Source organism: Chiloscyllium plagiosum, unplaced genomic scaffold (assembly GCF_037043375.1).
Source record: "Chiloscyllium plagiosum isolate Xiang-an unplaced genomic scaffold, Cpla_swu_hap1 HiC_scaffold_1, whole genome shotgun sequence".
Classification (NCBI taxonomy): domain Eukaryota; kingdom Metazoa; phylum Chordata; class Chondrichthyes; order Orectolobiformes; family Hemiscylliidae; genus Chiloscyllium; species Chiloscyllium plagiosum.
In genome coordinates, this window is record NW_028270139.1 from 145189500 (window position 1) to 145212992 (window position 23493).

A 23493-nucleotide genomic window follows, 5' to 3' on the forward strand; every position below is an offset into this window, starting at 1 on the left:
TATGGAGATGAGGAGGACGCTTTTTTTCTTAGAGGGTCATCCACCTTTATAATTCTCTTCCACAGAAAGTGGGTGTAAGCTGGATCATTGAAAATATTTAAGACTGAGTTAGGGACAGAAATCTGATTACCAAGAGAGACAAGGCTTATGGGGAGGGTGGTGGGGTCACAGGCAAGAAAATGAATTTGAAGGAACCATTAGGCCAAACACTCCTGATAAGACAACCCCTGAATCCCAGTAGTCAACTTAGTGAACTGCTAGACATTTAAGAGGAGAAAGTGAAGATTGCAGATGCTGGAGATCAGAGCTGAAAATGTGTTGCTGGAAAAGTGCAGCAGGTCAGGCAGCATCCATGGAGCAGGAAATCGACGTTTTGGGCATAAGCCCTTCTTCAGGAATCCCAAAACGTCGATTCTCTTGTTCCTTGGATGCTACCTGACCTGCTGCGCTTTTCCAGCAACACATTTTCAGCTCTGATCTCCAGCATCTGCAGTCCTCACTTTCTTCTCGAAGATTTTAACCTACTGTGAATCCTCTTGCAAGGATGCCTTCCTTGAAGAAGCTCTCTTCCATTCCTGAAGAAGGGCTTATACCCGAAATGTCAATTCTCCTGTTCCTTGGATGCTGCCTGACCTGCTGCGCTTTTCCAGCAACACATTTGCAGCTCTGCTAGACATTTCAATAGAGCAACCTTTTATTAACTAGCACCTAGGGGACCAGATAGATTTCACCCTGGCATCTCAAAAGAGGATGCGAGATGTGAATGAATGAAAGAGTAAATGATTTATTTTCATATATCCAATTAGAAATTTTCTGTCGGCACAATCTGACTTGATTTTGAAGTACAAAAGAATGGATAGAAAGTACTTAAATATTTAACTTAACATTAGTAAATTTTCTGGATTAATAATTCAGCAATAATCCATCTAGGCCATTGCCTCCCCAATTGTTGGCAGCATTCTCTTCCTGTACCACCAATCTTGGCAAATGGTAAGAGTTGGGACAATTTCTTTGCTGTATCTTCTCCTTACTTCTATCTTTACTTATCAAGGGATGAGAGGTGGGTCAGCCACGTTGGGGTTGAGGTCTGTCAGGACTTCAGGAGTTCTATGACCACCTCTGGCAGCACATTCTAGGCACTGAACCACCTCTGTAGTAAAAAACCTGCCCCTCACATCTCCTTTAAACTTTCTCCTTTTACCTTACACCTATATTCCCCTCGTAATTGGCATTTCCATCCTGGGGAAAATACTCCAAGTATCCATTCTATCCATGCCTCTCATAATTTTGTGAACCTCTATCTGGTCGTCCCCCAGCCTCTGACATTCAAGTGAAAAGAAACCACCTTTATCCAATCTCTTGTCACAGCTAATGCCCTCCAAAGCAGGCAACATCTTCATAAACCCTTTCTGTATCGTCTCAAAAGCTTCAATATCCATCTGGTAGTGTGGTGACCAGATGTAGAGCAATATTCCAAATGTGGTTGTACAACTGCAACATGACTTGCCAATTTTCATACTCTATGCTCTGACTGATGAAGGCAAGAATGCTATGTCTCTTCTTGACCACCTTGTAGAGTCATAGAGTCATAGAGATATACAGCACGGAAACAGACCCTTCGGTCCAACTTGTCCATGCCAACCAGTTATCCTAACCTAATTTAGTCCCATTTGCCAGCACCCAGCCCATATCCCTCTAAACCCCTCATATTCATATACCCATCCAGATGCCTTTTAGATGCTGTAATTGTACCAGCCTCCATCACTTTCTCTGGCAGCTCATTCCATACACGCAGCACCCTCTGTGTGGAAAAGTTGCCCCTTAGGTCCCTTTTATATCTTTCCTCTTTCACCCTAAATCTATGCCCTCTAGTTCTGGACTCCCTAACTCCAGGGAAAAGACTTTGTCTATTTACCCTATCCATGCCCCTCATGATTTTATAAATCTCTATAAGGTCACCCCTCAGCCTCCGACCCTGCAGAGAAAGCAGCCCCAGCCTATTCAGCCTCTCCCTATTGCTCAAACCCTCCAACCGTGGCAACATGCTTGTAAATCTTTACTGAACCCTTTCAAATTTCTTGTCCATTTAAGTTGCTGCAGACAGCAACTGCAGACCTGTTTGCCTCGATTCCTTTGTATACTTATGCTTCTAAGCCTTCTGCTATTTACTGTATACTTACTCCTGCTTTAGACTTTGCATTTGTCTAGATTAAATTCCACCTGACATTGCTCTGTTCAAGTCTCCAGCCTATCTATATCCTACCGTATCCTCTGGCAATACTCCTGACTACTCACAGCTTGCCATATTTAGTGTTGGCTGCAAACTTACTAACCAAATCACCTATATTCTTCTCCAAATCATTTATATATGTTACAAACAACAGGGATCCCAGCACTGATCTTTGAGAAACACCATTGGTCACAGAACTTCAGTCCATACACTCTCCTTCCACAGATGCAGTCAGACCTGCTGATTTTCTTCAGAATTTTCTGTTTTGCTTTCACCTTCTATCCTGTGTTATTCCCAAATGTATGAACAGTGTGTAATATTCTATTGAGCTAGAACAAAATATGGTATTATAGTAGCCACTGAAGCAATCCAGTAATAGCATCCTTTGGGGAAAAACATGGGTTGATATGTGAAACCAGACTACAGAAGACATAAAAAAAAAGACATTCTTCAATTACTCACTCCAGTGCTTCCAAGCCACAAAGACATTTGTGCCAAAGTACTCACAGAGCTGCCACAATTCCTTCATTATACAACAGCAAGCTCTGCTACATTCTCCTGTCTATGATTACATGGTAACCGTAGCTTCTTATATCAAAGGTGCAAGGGGAATGTATGTCTCCATGGGCTGTTGGTCTTGGAAGGACCATTCACATGGCCAAGCATGGTGACAATCTACTAATTCTCCCCATGGGCAGCAATACGTGCAGAAGAAGTTCCTAGGCATCAATTATTGGTAACATGCTTTGCTCTCTTGCCAGTGTCCAGCAGAAATTCCTCACAAGAAGGGGCATGAAGAGGTCCATGTGATATATTGGATAAACACTATTTAATGTGACATTTCACTATGGAAGGTTTAATTGTCTATTAATGCGTAAATGCAGTAACTTCATGAAGCCCCTGAACTGGAGGTGGTACTAATTGTAGGAAATGCATAGTTATATCTGGAAAAAAACTGAACTTTTTTATAGTCTCTGGATTGAAAAGACTTTTAAGTTGTGTTTTTTCTGGAATTGAAGAGAATAATTAAATGTGCGCCACCCAACATTTTTACTGAAAAGTGTCTCTGGAGAAACAGCTAAGTAAATCTTTTACAGAGATAAGAGATGTGGCGTGCTGATTTAATTAGTGAAGATTAGAAGCCCATTAGCTCATGATTGCCAAGCAACCCTTCTGGACTTTGTGCTGTGTTCTATAGAGCTAGATATTAGAGTAAAAACGCAACTCCATAAACTGAAGTCTCCCACCTGAAATCCTGTTCTCAATAGAAAATTCTTGCTTCCAAACACCAGTATCTGTGCCTAACCGGTATAACCTGAATAGCTGGTCTTCAATTATATTCTGAAGATTAAATTCAAGTTGATTTCTATCAGAATCAATCAATATCTGTCAGAAATGTGGCTTTGTTGTAATCCCAGCTATTATCATCACTGCAAATGTCAGTTCCAAGGCTGAAATCTGGTTTGATAGATTATAGTTTGTTTTGTTTTCCTTTAATGAGGTGGTCTTGCTCTGAAATTCAAACACACAATGCTGCAGATTTGGTTTTAACAATAAGCAGAAGTTTATAACACAAAAGTAAAGATGATGAACTAGAACAAACCTAGCTCTCTACACACTAGAATTAGATTTCCTACAGTGTGGAAATAGGCCCTTCAACCCAAGTCCACACCGAAGAGTAACCCACCCAGAACCATTTCCCTAGCTCTACATTTACATCTACTAATGCACCTAACCTACACACCCCTGAACGCTATGGATAATTTAGCATGGCCAGTTCACCTAATCTGCACATCTTTAGATTGTGGGAGGAAACCCACGCAGACACAGGAAGAATGTGCAAACTCCACGCAGACATCGCCCGAAGCTGGAATTAAACCTGGGTCCCTGGTGCTGTGAGGCAGCAGTACTAACCACTGAGCTACCCTGCCACCACTTTAAAGATTTTGAAACATGTAGTAAAAATATTATTGCATGCACCCCAACTCAATCGTTTTATAATAATCAAACATCAGCAAGAATTAATTGCCTTTTACATGTCTCATTTACAATGTTGACTTAACTGTTTTTTTCAATTCCCAGTCTTGAGAATTTTATTGCCTTTTTCTTGATTAGTCACACAACTGAACTTTAGCTTCAAATAATCTCTTATCTTACAATGAAAATACTTAAACTGAGGTAACCTATTTCCTAATGTTTCTAAACTAACTTTCTCTCGGAGAAACTGTTTCAAACATTTAAGTTGAACCAGGACTTCTGTAAAGCAAAAGCTTTCCTCAGTGAAAAATAACCAAACGTCATTCTTCTAACTAAAAGCAAGCTAATACTCATCAATGAGTAGGAAGAAGTCTCAATGATGGAGTATAGTGTGGAAAAAATGCAAATTTGTTCACTTTCACAGGAAGAATGTGAAAGCAGAGTATTAGTTAAATGGAGAAAGACTGCAGAATTCTGAGGTGCCAAGATTCTGAGAATCTCTATTTGCTTGTAAAACTGGTTCAATGCAAACAAGTTCCCATTCTCATGCCTGCAATTCCCTTTCTCATTAGTTTTAAAAATAATAATGGCTCCAAAAATCTCAGAAATGCGGGATTGCGCTGGTGCAGAAAGAAATCTTTTGGCCCATTATGTCTACACCAACCTTTCAAATGAACATCATTTCCAGTGCCAACCTCCTGCTTTTTTTCCTATATCCTTGCATATTATTTCTATCTAGATAGTCATCCAATACCCTCTTGAATGTCTCAGTTGAACTTGTCTACAGTTTCCACACTTCCAGGCAGTGCATTCCATTCCCTAATTACTTGCTGTGTTTTTCCTCACATCATATTTGCTTGGTTTGCAATCACTTTAAAACATGTTTTTGTTCGTTTGTGAGAGAGGCAGTTTCTCTCTCTTTTCATTCTATTCAGCTTATTCATGCTTTTGAAAACCTCTTTTTGATCTTCTCCTAGCCTTCTTCTCTCCAACAAAAACCATCCAAACTTCTTCAGTTTATCCTCACAACTGAAGTTTGTCATTCATGGAATCATTCGTGTAAACTGCATCTGTGACTGCTCCAACAGGTTCACACTGTTTTCATAACATGAGACCTGGAACACAATTCTCCAACTGAGGTCTACTAAGTGTCTTATCCAAGTTTACCATTCTTTCGATGCCTCTATTATTAGAACTGATGATACTCTATGCTCTTTTCACCTGCACTACCACCTTCAATGATCATTATATCCTCTTAACTTAATCATTAAACCCTCTTATACACACAGATCAAAGCTCATATGCCATTATTTTAAAATTCAAGTCGACAAAAACTAATAGTAATAATATATAGACCACACAACTTACAATACAGCTTCGTTAACAGTATTTGGGTTTTGGTTTCACCAATGCTCTGTATAGTTAAAGCATAATGCTCAACTCCTCTTGAAATAAATTGCTGTATCCTATTAGCCTTTGTGATTATAAGCTGCACCTGCTTACTCACCTTTCGTGACTCATGCATCAGAACATCTAAATCTCTCTGTACCTCAGGATCCTGCAGCCATTTTTCAAGAAAGTATTGCTCTGTCTTTCTATTCTTGCCAAAGTGAAATTGTGTACATTTTCCCACACATTATGCTCCATCTGCTAGATTTTTGTCCACTCACTCAACCAATCTATGTCCACCTGCAACTTCCTTCTCCTTCTTCATGACATAATTCTGTACCTAATTCAGTGTCACCTGCAAATTTAGCTACAATGTCGCTGCTCCTCTCATCTAATCATTGATGTGTTTTAAAAATGTTGAACCCCCAGCATAGATCCCTCTGGGTCAAAGGGACTCCGGGGTACTTATTGTTATGGACCAGACTAAACCCCCCTCAAAATATATTCAGAAGGTAGCCTAAACCCTTAACCTTTTCTTCCTTTATAGGTATGTTGCCTACCAGATGCAATTTGTATGGTCAAACTGCTCAACATTGAGCAAAACTTTAATGTTACACGATAGTTAAAATACAGATAAATTAAAAATTAAAAGAATTGGCTTAACTGTAACTTTATCAAAATCCTATCATCCCTACAGTATGGAAGCTGGCTATTAGGCCAATTGAGAATCCAGTGCCTCTCTGAAGAGCATCCCACCAAGACCCATTCCACTCCTGTAACCCTGCATTTCCCATGACTAATCCACCTAACCGACACATCCCTGGGCACTATGGACAATTTAGCATGGCAAGTCCACCTAACCTGCACATCTTTGGACTGTGGGAGGAAACTAGAGCATCCAGAGGAAGCCCACACAGACACGGGAGAACATGCAAACTCCACTCAGACAGATGTGGAATTGAACTCCGGGGCCTGGCGCTGTGAGGCAGCAGTGCTAAACACTGAACCACTGTGCTACTCATGCTTAACAAAATAACATATATATTGACTACTATTAAGTAACTGTTCCAATATAGTAACAGCTATATATACACCCTTGGAAAAGGCAAACTCAGTAAAATAGATGGTCTCACATGCAATTCGATCAGCAGGAAGAGAACCACAGCTTTTACCTGTAACAGAGAGAGGAGTAAGAGCTTCCACATCCAGCTTCAAGATGGTCAAAAACTTGGTCATGGGGGAAAGCTTTATAAGTTCTTAAAAGGATGACGAAAAGGTAGAGAGAGGGAAAGGGTTATAAAGGGAACTCTGGAGTTTTAGGCTTGAGCGCTAAAGACCACAGGCACAGAGGCATTTCAGAAAAGCAGGTATTTGGCAAAACACTGAGAGTCTACAGTCTCAGAGTCTCACATTTTTAGCACACTCGTGTTGATTGAAAGCACCATAAGGTTCTTCATATTCATAACAGGCATGAAGTTCCAGGTGTTTCAGATCATCCAGAGACACTGGATAAGGATTATATAAAAATAAAACCTTTCCAACTTCAAGCACTTCCACATTTGGCAAGGCTGAAATGTCACAGAAAATCCCACCTTCAACATTTTACGTCTAAAATCAGAGGAGCTGATTCATTTGGCATTGGTGCCTTGGATATCAGCCTCACTGAGTGAAATATTTTCAGTTAGCCTTTATTAACCAATGCAAAATATATAATGAGCACAGTGTAAAAGACACTAAATAGATCCCCAGATGATGATTAAAACACACGCACACACACACAAAGTATTAAAGGCCTAATCTTTACAGATGATTAGAAATTGGAACCAGTCCACCATCATGTGGATTGCTGTGTCAACCATGTAGGTAATGCTCTATGGTGTTCCCTAATCAATAACAATGGACATGACTGTAAAGGTAGAAGGTCTCTCTCCAGGTGAATCAATAACTATTCTAGCAAAAGGGAATGGGAATTCATTAGTTAAGTATTACGTATAATATTTATAAACAAAATTGCAGGGCCTGATTATTTCCAAACCAATTTATGTTAAGACATTTTAGATGTTTTTGTCATAATTTTACAAAGCTTCCCAAATTCAGAAATTGCTCTCATGGATTAGAAGATTAGAAATTTTATTCCCTTATTTAAGAAGTGAGGAAGATGGAATTGTGGCTGTTGAAGGTCTTTTTTTTTATTGCTGCATGGGGTGAGGGTGTCACTGGCTGTACCTACAGTTATTGCGCAGCTCTAATCACAGCTGGGGAGGTGGTGATGAATTGCCCTCATGAGACACTGCAGTCTATCTAGTAGAGCTACACTCATGGTGCTCTTCGGAAGGGAGTTCCAGAATTGAGGCCCGTGACAGGGATGGTGGTGTATTTCCATCTCAGGACAGAATCTAAATTGGAGTGGAACCTGTAGGGAGTGGTGCTCCCCTTTACCTGAAACCCTTGTTTTTTCAAGTGGTTGAAGCGCTGGGTTTGGAAGAAGTTGAGGAAGGTTCCTTGGTAAGTTGCTGCAGTGCATCTTGTAGATGAGATCCACTGCTGTGACTGTGGAGTGAGGAGGTGAGCACTGAAGCTGGTAGATGTGATGTCAATCAAATAAAATAGTTGTTTTGGATGACGTGAATCATTTTCAGTCTTGGTGGAATCATACCCATCCAGGGAAATGGAGAGAATCCCATCACACTTCGGCATCACTTGTAGGTGCTAAGTTTTGCTAAGTTGGGAGGTGAGTCATTTGTTGTAAAGATCCCAGCCTCTGATCTTTTATAGCCAAAGCGATTCCAAGTGGTCCAGTTCAGTTTCTGGGAACATTCAGGATATTGATAGTGAAAGATTCAGTGATGAGGATATCACTGAATGTCAAAGGGATTTTCTCGAATCGGAGACAGTCATTGACTGCTTATGCAGGGCGAATATTACTTGTCACTTATCAGCCCAATATTGGATGTTGTCTAGGGTCGATAATGTGGTGCTTGAAAAGCACGACAGGTCAGGCAGCATCCGAGGAGCAGGAGAATCGACGTTTTGGGCATAAGCCTTTCATCAGGAAAGGGCTGATGAAGAGCTTATGCCCAAAACGTTGATTCTCCTGTTCCTCAGATGCTGCCTGACCTATCGTGCTTTTCCAGCACCACATTCTGGACTCTGATCTCCAACATCTGTAGTCCTCACTTTGTCCATGGACATTGTCTAGGTCTTGCTGCATACAGACATGGATTGCTTCAGTATCTGAAGACTCATGAACAGTGTTGAATATTGTGCAGTCATCAGTCATCATTTCTCTGGAGAGAAGGCTACAGGGAGAGTTGATCGTTTTCAGTGTCATGAGAGGTCTGGATAGCGTGGATGGGAAGAGACAGTTCCCACAGATAAATGAATTGAGAGTGAAAGGGCATGGTTTTAAAGTGCCTTGCAAAGGAAACTATGCGAGATGGGAGCAATATTCTCAAAAGGACATATTTAAGGTTTGGAAGATACTTCCTGGAAGTATGGTGGAGGATATTGGAAAATTATTTAAATAGAAACAATGTTTAAGGTGAAGTGGACAAAAACACCATCTTAAAAAGCTCTGAGAGCCACTGGGCTGACATGGTGAAGCTGAATGGCCTCCTTCTGCACCATAATATTTCTGTGATCCAGTGACTTCTGACCTTTGGTGTGGCACAGTAGCTCAGCAGTTAGCACTGCTACCTCACAGCGCCAGGGACCTGGGTTTGATTCCGCCCTCAGGCAACTGCCTGTGTGGCGCTTGCATATTCCCCCTGTCTGTGTGGGTTTCTTTCGGGTGCTCCAGTTTCTTTCTACAATCCAAAAACATGCAGGTTAGGTGAATTGGCCATGCTAAATTACCCATCGTGTTCAGGGATGTGTAAGTTAGGTGCATTAATCCGGGGTAAATGTAGGGGAATGGGTTTGGGTGGGACGTTCTTCGGAGCGTTGGTGTGGATTTGGGCCTAAGGGCCTGTTTCTACCCTATAGGGATTATATAATAAGAATTAAGATAGAGGGAAAGTCATTGATGGAGCAGCTGAAGATTGTTGAGCCTTGGACATTACCCTAAGGAATTCTCATCATGATGTGCTGGGACTGAGTGAATTTGCTTCCTACACTATAACCATCTTCCTTTGTGCCAGGTATGATTCCAACCATTGGATAATTTTTCCCCGATTCCCATTGACTCCAGTTTTGCTTGGGCTCCTTGACGAGACAATGTGACCTTGATGTCAAGATGGTTACTGTCACCTCACCTCTGGAATTTATCTCTTTTGTCCATGTTTGGATCAAAACTGTAATAACAGTCAAGAACTAAGCGGTCACTTATTACTGTGTAAGCTTGATAGCACCATGATAACCACTTCCACCATTTGGCTGATGACTGAGAGTGAACTAATAGGCCAGACCAATCAACTCCCAGGCAAAGGTCCCCAATTTGTTTCAGTTCTGGAGGGAATACCCTTGACTGATTTGATCTAAGTGAGGAGGGATGAGTTGGTTCACTTTCTGAATTCAACCTTCTCTTCATTGGATGCAATGAGATTAAACTCTTCTAGGAGAAAGTGAGAACTGCAGATGCTGGAGATCAGAGCTGAAAATGTGTTGCTGGAAAAGCACAGCAGGTCAGGCAGCATTCAAGGAGCAGGAGAATTGACGTTTCGGGCAGAGAACACCTCTGGGACACCCGGACCAACCAACCCAACCACCCCATGGCTCAACACTTCAACTCCCCCTCCCACTCCACCAAGGACATGCAGGTCCTTGGACTCCTCCATCGCTAGACCATAGCAACACGACGGCTGGAGGAAGAGCGCCTCATTTTCCACCTAGGAACCCTCCAACCACAAGGGATGAACTCAGATTTCTTCAGTTTCCTCATTTCCCCTCCCCCCACCTTGTCTCAGTCCCAACTCTCGAACTCAGCACCACCTTCCTAACCTGCAATCTTCTTCCTGACCTCTCCGGCCCCACCCCACTCTGGCCTATCACCCTCACCTTAACCTCCTTCCACCTATTGCATTTCCAATGCCCCTCCCCCAAGTCCCTCCTCCCTACCTTTTATCTTAGCCTGCTGGACACACTTTCCTCATTCCTGAAGAAGGGCTCATGCCCGAAACATCGATTCTCCTACTCCTTGGATGCTGCCTGACCTGCTGTGCTTTTCCAGCAACACATTTTCAGCTCTGCAATGAGATTAACTCAAGTAATAGCTCAAATTGCTCATAGGGCAATTGGCTGATGGTTTAAGAACAAAGAACAAGACAGCAAGCAATAGGCCCTTTGGCCCTCCAAGCTTGCGCTGACACGTTTTGCCCTTCAGTACTAAAACTGTCTTTAATTACAGGATCCATATCACTCTACTCCCTTCCTTTTCATGTCTTCATCCAGGTGCTTCTTGAATACTGCTATTGTGTCTGCTTCCATCAGCACCTCTGGCAGTGTGTTCCAGGCACTCGCCACCCTTTGTGCAAAAAATTGCCTCATATATCTCTTTCAAACTGCACCCCCCTCCCTCACCCCGCACCTTGAACCCGTGTCCCCTAGTAATTGACTTCTCTACCCTGGGAAAAAAGCTTCATTCTTTCCACTCTATCCATGCCATTCACAATCTTAGAATCTTCTATCAGGTTGAATAGAAGTTTCTAAGATTGTGAATGGCATGGGTAGAGTGGAAACTATGAGATTTTTTCCCAGGGTGGAGGGGTCAATTACTCAACCTTCTGTATTCCAGTGAAAACAAACCCAGTCTATCCAAACTTTCTTCCGCACTAAAATCCCCCAGTCCAGGCAACATCCTGGTCAACCTTTTCTGTACTCTCTCCAAAACATCCACATTATTTTGGTAGTGTGGTGACCAGAACTGTACACAATATTCCAAGTGTGGACTAACTAAAGTTCTATAAAGCTGCAGTATAGCTTGTTTACCTTTACACTCAAAGCCCCTGCCAATGAAGGCAAGCATGCCATAAGCCTTTATACTACCTTATCTACCTGCGCTGCCACCTTCAGTGATCTGTCAACCTGCACACCCAGATCCCTTTGCATATCCTAAGGGTTCTGCCATTCACTGTATAATTTCCATCTGTACTTGACCTTCCAAAATGCATCACTTCACATTTGTACGGATCCATTTCCCAATCCAAAGTAGTTTTGTTTAAAAGCGAGCTAAAGTATCTAAGCTTTCTTGAGTTAAAGAAAGGGAAAGTTTATTAGCTATAAATTTGAGAAAGATAATCAAACACGACACACATACACACAAATTACAAATATTAAATAAAGTGAAAAGATAAAAGTTTAAAATATACAGATCAGCTTCTGGGTTATGTGAAGAATAGAAGGTGGAATGTGGCAACTATTAAGATGGATATAATGCTGATGTTTGTCATGAAGCAGTTGATTGCTAGATTCTTGGCTCTGAAAGTTTTCTGATAGGCTTTTGTTTGATTCCTTTTTGGTAGTGACATCACCAGTTTGCCTGGCTTCCAGCATTCAAGTTGTGTGAAAGCATCTTTCTTTACCTGCAGTGCAGGGTGCCTAATGTCAGTCCTTAAACTGTAGCCTTCAAAACACGTAAATCCACATGAGCACATCAGTCCACTAACATGCACAGACCACTAACAGGAAAGAGTTGGTTTTAAACCTTTTTTAAAATACATTCTCCCAAATATTTCTGCAGATTGGGATATAATCCACAGGAGAAGTCTTTCTGCTGAGAGGAATAGGCAGTCCCTCATTATCTCTATAGTGACAAGAGATCACATCCAATTTGCTTTAGATTGTATCTCTCCCTTTGAGAGGTTGTTGATTGAAGTTCCCTTGATACCTTTCCTCATATAAAACACCATGGCTCCACTTGGAATTCACATCACAGTATAACAGTATGTGCTCTTTTAAAAATTAAAGTTCATTTGTTAAGCATCACAGGGTTATGACTCATTGACATGACAAGAATGTTAATTTTCTGGGTTGGATTTGGCCTGGTTTTTGGGCCATGGTATGCCAGGGTAATTTTCCACATCTGAGAGTGCGGCGCTGGAAAAGCACAGCAGGTCAGGCAGCATCTGAGGAGCAGAAGAATCAACGTTTCGGGCATAAGTCCTTCATCAGCATTCCTCATGAAAGACTTATGCCTGAAACGTCAATTCTCTTGCTCCTCGGATGCTGCCTGACCTGCTGTGCTTTTCCAGCACCATACTCCCGACTCTGATCTCCAGAATCTGCAGTCCACACTTTCTCCTAATTTTCCATATTGTTAGACAAATGCCAGTGTTCTTGCTATATGGGAACATCTTGATTAGGGACATGTAGTTTTGCAGCACAGCTCTTCAATACTGTTGTCAGTGTCTATAGTCTTTGCAGCATGAGCCATTTCTTCATATGAAGTGAGGTCAAAGGAATTGGCTGAACATTGGCATTTATCCCATTGAGGACTTCAGGAGCAGGCTGAGATTAATCATTCACATGGCATCTTTGGTTGCAAATGCATTATTTGAATTGTTTGTATTGATGTGGTGGTCTCCCACATTGTCAGTGATGAATGGGTATGTTTAGAGATTCTCCCCCTTCCAGTGAGTTTTTAAGTTGTCCGCCATCATTCATAATTTGATGTGACAAGACTGCAGAGCTTAGATCTGACCCATTGGTTGTGGGATTGATTCACCCTGTCCATCAGTTGCTGCTTTGGTTGTTTTTGCATGCAGACGTAACCTCACCAGAGTGATGCCTCAGTGTTTGATATGTCTGTTGCTGGCATGTCCCCTGCACTCTTCATAAATCCAGGGCTGGTCCCCCAGCTTGATGGTAATGCATCGCCATGCAGGACATTAGCAGGAGTTCCTCAGCACCATTCATCTTCAGCTACTCTTTAAATGAAGTTATAATCATTATAATTTCAGATGCGACAATCTTTGCTACTGAAGGCAGTGTTCAGTTCCATTTGCAATTCTTTGAGTATTGAAGTATCAACGTCTGGACAACATTAAGGCTTGGGGTAATGGATGGCAATGTTCATCTTCAACAAAATATCATCTCTCTCTCCCCCCACTTGAAAGTCAATATGATTTCTAATGCTGAATATCCCAATGACACCTATGATCTACTTTGACACATATATATACTCTGGCTACAAAAGCTTCTTAAGAACATCAACAAGAGTTTTCTTCTCCCTGTTCCCAAATCCTGTCCACCATCGACAAGGTACAAGTCAGGAGTGTGATGGAATACTCCCCACTTGCCTGGATGGGTACAACTCCAACAGCACTCAAGATGTTTGACACCATCAGGATAAAGGAGCCCACTTCCCTGGAACCCCTATCTACCGCCTCAATCGTTGATTTCATTTACCACAAGAAAAGTGTCTCTGCCATATTTAGCACCTACAAGATGCAGTATAGTAATTTTTCTCATTAACAGCACCTTCCAAATATGTGTAATTTATCACTAAGAATTACATCCTTCACAGACAACCAGCCCATGAGAATTTCTTATCCAGCTCTCAGGCTGCACACTCAAGAATAGGAAACTTGAAGAGGAGAAGGCTTTGTCTGTTTTAATCCATATAGAGTGACCACAGGAAGCAGTCCAGGATAAGCAGTGGCTACAGCCTGGCTTTTTGCAAGCTTGAATTGGAATACAGTTGTAATATGAGAGGAGCGGCACTGAGTGCAGCACAGAAATTGACAAAGTGAGTAACTCTCTGATCCCGATGAAGGGCTTATGCAGGAAACGTTGATTCTCCTGCTCCTTGGATGCTGCCTGACCTGCTGTGCTTTTCCAGCACCCCACTCTCTGATCGTCTCTGATTCCTGCCGACTTTGTGTTGAATATTGGAACAGATTTCACTGAAGAGATTTAAAATGCCAACAAGCATAACGCAGATGGGCTATTAACTAGTTATTGTGCCCATCAAATATTTTCATTGATCTGGGAACAAGTGTTTACAATGTCCTCTTAAAATGCTTTGTAGGAGATGTTTGATTGTTGAAATGCAATTTATTTTTTATTTATAATTGTTAAAACCATATCTTCTGTAAGTTTATGATGGCTTAAAGTTTTCATTTGTTTTACAAAATATTTTAGTTGTTAAACAACACTTTTAATTATGGCATAATAATATTAATGGATAAGGTAGGTTTTGGATAAAACTACATCAAACTCATGAGCATGTTAATAACGTTGCCTTAGTAGGTCTAGAAATTGCTGGAGCAATTTCCCAGTGGCAGCATCTGTAGAGAGAATGCAGAGTTCATGTTTTGAGTCCTTCAAGTGTTCTTCAGAACTTCAGGCTGGAGGTTTGGGGGGGATTTAAAGAGAAATATTTTTACCTGGAGGATGATGGGAATCTGGAATGCACTGGCTGGGTGGGTGGGTGAGGCAAGAAACCTCACAACCTTTTAAGAAAAAGTACTTGGATCAGCACTTGAAGTGGCAGAACATTCAAGGTCTTGGAAAGTGGAATTAGTGTAGATACGTCAGCACTCTCGATGGGCCAAAGGGCCTCTTCTGGCTGTATACCACTCCACCAGCACGATGGCCTCCATCAATATTTGAATGAATGAATTTCATTCCACGAGATCCTTCCTAGTAATGGCAATAGATGTTTGCAACAAGAGACAACATGTGTATATAAATACCTTCAACATTTTCCCTGTGGAATTCTTCTTTGAAGGACAGTTAAACACATAATCCAACCATCACTACTGTTGGGAATGCTGCAGAACAATCAGAGAGTAAAGAACAAAGAACGATACAGCGCAGGAAGAATTCCTTTGACCCACCTAGACAGCACCGACAGGTGATACCTTTCTAAACTAAAAATCATTTGCCTCCACACGGCTATGCCTCTCATTATCAAGTACATTTCTGTCAGGTCATCCCTCAGCCCCTGACATTCAAGTGAAAACAAACAAAGTTTGTCCAATCTCTTTTCAGAGCTAATACCCTCTAAATCAGGCAACTTCCAGGTAAACTGTTTCTGTACCCTTTCCAAAGCCTCCACAGCCTTCCGTGGTGTAGTGACCAGAACTGTATGCAATATTCCAAATGTAGCCTAACTATAGTCCTATACAGCAGCAACATGACTTGCCAATGTTTATACTCTATGTCCCGACTGATGAAGGTGAGCATACCATATGCCTTCTTAACCATCTTAGCTACTTGTGTTGCCACTTTCAGAGAACTGTGGACCTAGGTCCCTCTGTAAGTTAATGCATCTAAGAGTTCTGCCATTTACTGTATACTTCCTTTCTGCATTCGACCATCCAAAGTGCATCAGCTCGCATATGACTGGATTAAAGTTCACCCATTTCTCTGCCGAAGTCTCCTGCCTATATATAACTTTTGGCAATCCTCCTCACTATCCATAGTTCCTCCACATGGTTAGTTCACTGGTCCGCACTGTTGCCTCACAGTGCAATGCACCCAGGTTCGATTCCAGCCTCGTGCGACTGTCTGTGTGAAGTTTGCACATTCTTCTCGTGTCTACTTGGGTTTTCTCTGGGTGCTCTGGTTTCTTCCCACAATCCAAAGATGTGCACGTTAGGTGAATTAGCCACGCTACATTGCTCGTAGTGTTCAGGGATATGTAGGTTAAGTGCATTAGTCGGGGGAAATGGAGAGGAATAGGGGAATCTGTCTGGGTGGGCTACTCTTTGGAGGGTTGGTGTGGACCTGCTGGGCCGAAGGGCCTGTTTCCACACTGTAGGGATTCTAATTCTAATTTATTCTCTGTGTCATCTGCAAGCTTAGTGGTCAGGCCAGCTATATTCTCCTCCAAATCATTTATATACATTAGAAACAACAGGGGTGTGAGCAGTGATCCCTGTGGAACACCACTGGTCACAGATCTCCAGTCTGAAAAGGACCCTTCCACCTCAACTCTGTCTTCTATGACCAAGCCAGTTCTGGATCTATCTTACCAGCTCATTGTGGATCCCATGTAACTCCACCTTCTGTCATCATGTGGTCAATTGTTTGATAGTGGGTAATGGTTGAGAAAGGAATATTGTTGAGGACATTGAATGTTTCTTTTCAGGAGTGCTGTGGGATGTTTAACATTGTCCTGAATAACTGGAGAACCAGAACAGTTGTAACAAACTGAAGGTAATTGCTTCCAATTTGTCCAGTTCTCCAATGCAGTTGCACTGGATTGTCAGTCTGAAACATTCTGAAATCAGTACAAGGATCAAAGTGTGAACTCAAATCTATTCTTTTTAGTTTTCCAGTGAGCAATTTTTCCTCTTTCCTTTCAGCCAGAGTCTATTGAATCTAACTGTTTCAATGATAGAGGATGCAACTGCATCAGCTGTCAATGGCCAAGTCTGGAATTTGATCTAATGTGGAGGTGCCGGTGTTGGACTGGGGTACATAGAATCAGAAGTCACACAACAACAGGTTATAGTCCAGCAGGTTTATTTGAAATCACAAGCTTTCAGAGTGCGAGTGAAGTGGATGAAGGAGCAGCACCCCGAAAGATTCTGACTTTAAATAAACCTGGTGGACTATAACCTGATTTCTGACTTTCCTGATGTGTCAACTTCCATGTCCACAGCCCTCTGGGGAACTGGCTGGAATTGGCCAACTAGTTTGGCTCATCTATGGGATTCCTTCACTGCCTTTGGTTTCCTTAACCTTAAAGAATAAAATATTTGAATTTATTTAGCTACTCTCATGGCCACTGGATTCACCAAAGTATTGCAGACAATTTAAAGTGCTGTCATTGTTGTCATTCATGGCAGCTAATTTCTAGACAGCAGACTAAAGGATAAGAATTGACTCTGAAACTGGGTACAGCTCAATGTCTCTGACAGTGTAGGTCTCCCCTCAGTGCTGCACTCTCACCCAAGATTGAAACCCAGAGCCCAGTGCTTCACAAACTATGGGCCCCAATCTCCAATGCAGAAATGGAGTCACCCCCTTAGATTTCACAGGTTTTAAAAAAAATATTGGATGCACTTTAACTGACTGATCTTTGCAGCCTGAATCTTGTCCTGAAGAACCCCATGGAAAGGTAGGTGTTATTTTCTTTAACACTGTTTGGATGAAACAGCTCCCCTCATCCTTGCTTTGTCAGGTCTCTCAGCCCCTCCTCTATACCAATCCCATCACCATTGTAATCGACCCCATTACCACAGGCCTCTGACCTGTTCCCCAACCGCCAACCCCTCACTCTCGCAGGTCTGGACTTTGTAAGCATCAAAATATGATCACAGTAGGAAAATGTTTGGGAATCCCATCCCGAGCCTTGCAAAACCATTATACACCCTTTCTTGTAGCACAACAAAGACCTGACACCCTGTGACTCCACAGACCATGTCCTCAGCCCCCACCCAAACCCTGCCATAGGACCTGATGCTCCCCCTCCTCTCCCCCTTCATGGAACTTGACATCGTCCCTGCACGGGATACTTGACCTCATCTCCCTCCCCTACCACCAGGCCCGACATTTCACCCCGCCACATACAATTGGCAGGTGTTTCCAGTAGGTAAGATTGATCATTGGCATTCCATTCTCCATGACTTTTTCCACACTTCCTCTTGCCAATGGATGTTCTCAAAGAATTGTCCCTTCTTAACAGAGGCTCCTTCAAAGTTGGTTTCTTCTGAATGATGGTCTTCCATGAGTTGACATCTATGTTGCATTTCGTGAGGGAAGCCTTCAGGGAATCTTTGAACAACGTCCATTCTCCTCCTCTCATTAGAGTGCCTTTCTTGAGCTGAATGAAACTGGTTGGAAAATGGTCAGAACTCAGGTATCCTGAGGAAATGGTTGGCCCAGTGGAGTTGGTTTTGGATGATCATGGTCTTGATGCTGGTGCTGTTGGCTGCTTCAAGGATGCTGATATCAGTATCCCAGTCCTCGAGCTCGCGCCGACAAGCCATCTCAGACAGCATTCATGATGCGTCTCAAGGCTTTTGAGATGGTGTCTTTACAAAGTCCATGTCTCAGAGTCTGCGAGAAGAGTTGGAAGGGTGACTGCTTTATAAACAAGGTTCTTAAAATCAACACTGGCATCATAGTCATTGAGGACTCTCATCCTCAAGTGCTTGAAGTGGCATTCATTGATTGGATATGATGTTGAATTTCTGCATTGATGCCAGCCTTAGATGAGAAGTAACAACCCAGGTAGAGATTTTAGAGATTAGAGATTACTTTACAGTGTGGAAACAGGCCCTTCGGCCCAACAAGTCCACACCGACCCGCCGAAGCGCAACCCACCCATACCCCTACATTTACCCCTTACCTAACACTACAGACAATTTAGCATGGCCAATTCACCTAACCTGCACATCTTTGGACTGTGGGAGGAAACCAGAGCACCCGGAAGAAACCCACGCAGACACGGGGAGAACGTGCAAACTCCACACAGTCAGTCGCCTGAGGCGGGAATTGAACCCGGGTCTCTGGCGCTGTGAGGCAGCAGTGCTAACCACTGTGCCACCGTGCCACCGTGCCGCCACAAAGGTAAGGGTGAGGATTCCTCCATTGACCTGAATGGATGAATGAATAGGATGGAGCCAAGGAGCTGAATTGTCTACTCCTGCTCTTAGTTCTTCTGCTCCTAATCTCTGACTCTCCAAATGCAGATTAATTCTGTCCCTCAGAATAGTTTCCAATAGGTTCCCCACCACTGAGGCTACACCGACTGTCCTGAAATTTCCTGGTTTATGCTTTCCTCCCTTCTTGAATAATGGTCCATTTTTGGCTCTCCTCCAGTCCTCTGGCATCTGTCCTGTGGCCAGGGAAGAATTGGATATTTTTTCAACTGTCCTGCGATTTCCTTCCCAGCCTCACTCAATAACCTGGGATGCATTTCATCTGGCCCTGGATATGTATCAATGTTCAAGCCTGCCAGACCATAGAACTGCATCTTTTTATTGTGTCACAGAAACTCTTCCAGACCTCTTTACCAGCATCGGCCCTCCCGCTAGTGAACACTGAATCAAATTATTCATTTGGAACCTTATCCACATCCTCTGACTCCACATGCTGCTCTAGTCCATAATGGGCCCTGGTTTTTCTCTTGTTATCCTTTTACCCATAATTTACCTTTAACTGAGGATGTTCCTTTATTTACCTGCCCGTCTCCTTCCATGTCCCCTTTTAGCTTTTCTAATCTCCTTTTTAAGATTCCCTTGCTCATTCTATACTCCTCAAGGTTTTCTATGGTTTTGAGCCCTTGCTATCTGTCACAACCCTCCCTTTTTTATTGATATCACAAATACTAGAAGCCACTCACTTTTTTTTGTATCACAGGATAGTTTTAGTACAGAACATACACGTACTATTCAGTTCATCATATTTGTGTCACTATTGACTGTCAACTGAAGGTATCTGCTCTCGTCTTTATTTAACTGAATTCTAATCAAATTAAGTTTTGTGTAACATGGCAAATGTTTTGAAACTTTTCAATTCCTTTTAAATAACTCAGACTATTAAAGAATGAGACAGATTCACTTATTGGCTAAAAGGTGTTGGATTGTTGTTATTTTTCACCTTCCTACTTGATTTTTTTCAGCTGAGTGGGTTCGATTTCTTTCTAAGTGAATGCAAAACTGGGTTTGGTCAATCTACTTCCTGTCTGAAGAGCAGAAGCGTAAGATAATGTCTCAGTAACTTTTCTGGGCCATGAATCCAGACACCTGGCCTGAGTCAGTGAGGATCTACTAATTTATAATTTAATGAATGAAATCAATCTGAAATAAAAAAGAAAGAATGACCCCATGACCATGAAGCCACTGGATTGTCAGAAAAAAGAATCCACTTGATTCTATAAAAGAAAGATCCATTTTTATAACACTTTTCATGACCACCAGAAATCTCAGAGTTCTAAGCAAGGGTCACTAGACCCGAAATGTTAACTTTAATTTCTCCCCACAGATGCTGCCACATCTGCTGAGATTTTCAAGCAATTTCTGCAGTTAATTGAGTATTTTGCAAAGTATGATTGCTGCTGTAGGAATTGTGTAGCCAATACATGTGCAGGAATGTCCAACAAACAGCAACCTGATGGCGATCAGTTGATCTGTGCTTCTTTGATTAAAGGATAAATATTGGTAAGGACACCACAGATAACCAGGCAGAAGTGAGTACTGCAGATGCTGGAGATCAGAGTCAAGATTAGAGTGGTTGTGGAAAAGCACAGCAGGTCAGGCAGCATCCAAGGAGCAAGAAAATCAACATTTTGGGCAAAAGCCCTTCAATCAGGAATGGGAAGCCTTCAAAAATGAGAACGAGAGTCCAGAGATAATATATTCCTGTTAGGGGGAGGGGCAAGGCTGGTATGCGTAGGGAATGCTGGATGACGACAGAAATTGAGGTTTTGGTTAAGAATAAGAAGGAGCAAATGTCAGGTATAGACAGCAGAGGTTGAGTGAATCCCTCGAGGAGTATAAAGGCAGTAGGAATATACTTAAGAGAGGAGTGAGGAGGGCAAAAAGGGGACATGAGATAGCTTTGGCAAATAGGGTTATGGAGAATCCAGAGGGATTCTACAGATACATTAAGGACAAAAGGGTAAGGAGGGAGAGAATAGGAACCCTCAAAGATCAGCAAAGCCATCTTTGTGGGGAACTTCAGGAGATGGGGAAATATTAAACTAGTATTTTGCATTACTTTTTACTAAAGAGAAGGATATGGAAGATAGAGAACATGGAGACATAAATAGCAAAATCTTGAAAAATGTCTATATTACAGAGGAGGAGGTGCTGGACGTCTTAAAATGCATAAAGGTGGATAAATCCCCAGGACCTGATCAGGTGTACCCTAGAATTCTATAGGAAGCCAAGGAAGTGATTGCTGGGTCCCTTGCTGAGATATTTGTATCATCAATAGTCACAGGTGAGGGGCCAGAAGACTGGAGGTTGGCTAATGTGGTGCCACTATTTAAGAAGAGTATAAAGGCATCAGGATTATACCTCAGAGGGAAATCAGGAGGACAGAAAGGGGACATGAGATAGATTGATAGAATCCCTACAGTGTTGAAACAGGCCCTTTAGTCCAACAAGTCCACAGGGCTCTCCAAAATGTAACCCACCCAGACCCATTTCTCCTACTCTATATTTACCCCTGACTAATACACTTAACTTACACATCCCTAAACAGTATAAGCAATTTAGCGTGGCTAATTCACCTAACCTGCACATCTTTGGACTGTGGGAGGAAATTGGAGCACCCAGAGGAAACCCACGCAGACACGGGGAGAATGTGTAAACTCCACACAGGCAGTCACTCAAGGCTGGGATCGAACCCAGGTCCCTGGCACTGTGAGGCAGCAGTGCTAACCACTGAGCCACTGTGCCACCCCACAGCCCCACAGATAGTTTTGGCAAATAGGGTTAGGGAGAATCCGAAAGGATTCTATAAATTCTTTAAGGACAAACGGGAGAGAACCGGGCTCTTTAAAGATTAGCAAGACCATCTATGTGTGGAACCATAGAGATGGGGAAGAGATGGGGCGGTATGGGCTGACTGTCTGTGTGGAGTTTGTAAATTCTCCCTGTGTCTGAGCAGGTTTCCTCCAGGTGTTCCCATTTCCTCCCACCATCCAAAGATGTGCAGGTTCGGTGACTTGGCCATGCTAAATTATCCACAGTGTTCAGGAATGTGTAGGTTAGGTGCATTAGTCAGGAGTAAATGTAGAGTAGTAGGGTAGGGAAACGCATCTGGGTGGGTTACTCTTCAGAGGGTCAGTGTGGACTTGTTGGGCCAAAGGGCCTGCTTCTACATTGTAGGGATTCTGAAAAAAACAAAGGTGGCAAGGAAGAGCCAGGGAATGATAGACCACCTGACAGCAGTGGTGGACAAGCTGCTGGAGTTAATCCTGAGGGACAGGATTTACATGTATTTTGAAAGGCAAGGACTGTTTAGAGGTAGCCAACATGGCCTTTTGTATAGGAAATCATGTTTCACTAACTTGATTGAGTTCTTTGCAGAAGTAACAAAGAAGATTGATGAGGGTAGAGTGATGGATGTGATCTTTATGAACTTCAGTAAGGCATTTGACAAGGGTCCTCATGGTAGACTGGTTAGCAAGGTTAGATCTCATGGAATACAGAGACAACTAGCGATTTGGATATAGGACTGGCTCGAAGGTAGAAGACAGAGGATGGCGGTGGAGGTGCTTTTCAGATTGAAGACCAGTGACCAGTGACCAGTGGAGTGTTACAAGGATCAGTGCTGGGTCCTCTACTTTTCATTATTTATATAAATGATTTGGATGTGAACATAGGAGGTATGGTTAGTAAGTTTGTAGATGACGCCAAAATTGGAGGTGTAGTGAACAGTGAAAAAATTTAACTCAGAGCACAACAGGATCATGATCAGATGAGCTAATGGGCTAAGGAGTGGCAGGTGACGTTTAATTCAGATAAATGTGAGGTGCTGCATTTTGGAAAGGCAAATCAGGGCAGGACTTACACACTTGATGGTAAGGTCCTGGGGAGTGTTCCTGAACAAAGAGACCTTGAAGTGCAGGTTCATAGCTCCTTGAAAGTGGAGTAATAGGTAGATAGGATAGTGAAGAAGGCGTTTGGTATGCTTTCCTTTATTGGTCAGAGTATTGAGTATTGGTGTTGGGAGATAATGTCATAGCTATGCGGGACATTGGTCTGGCTGCTTTTGGAATAGTGCGTGCAACTCTGGTCTTCCTGGAAAAGGAAGGATGTGGTGAAACTTGAAAGGATTCAGAAATGATTTACAAGGATGTTGCCAGGGTTGGAGGGTTTGAGCTATAGGGAGAGGCTGAACAGGCGGGGGCTATATTCTCTGGAGCACCAAAGGCTGAGGGGTGACCTTAGAGAGGTTTATAAAATCATTAAGGACATAGGTAGGGTAAATAGACAAGAACCTTTCCCTAGGATGGAGTGTCCAAAACCAGAGGCAGAGCTTTAGGGTGAGAG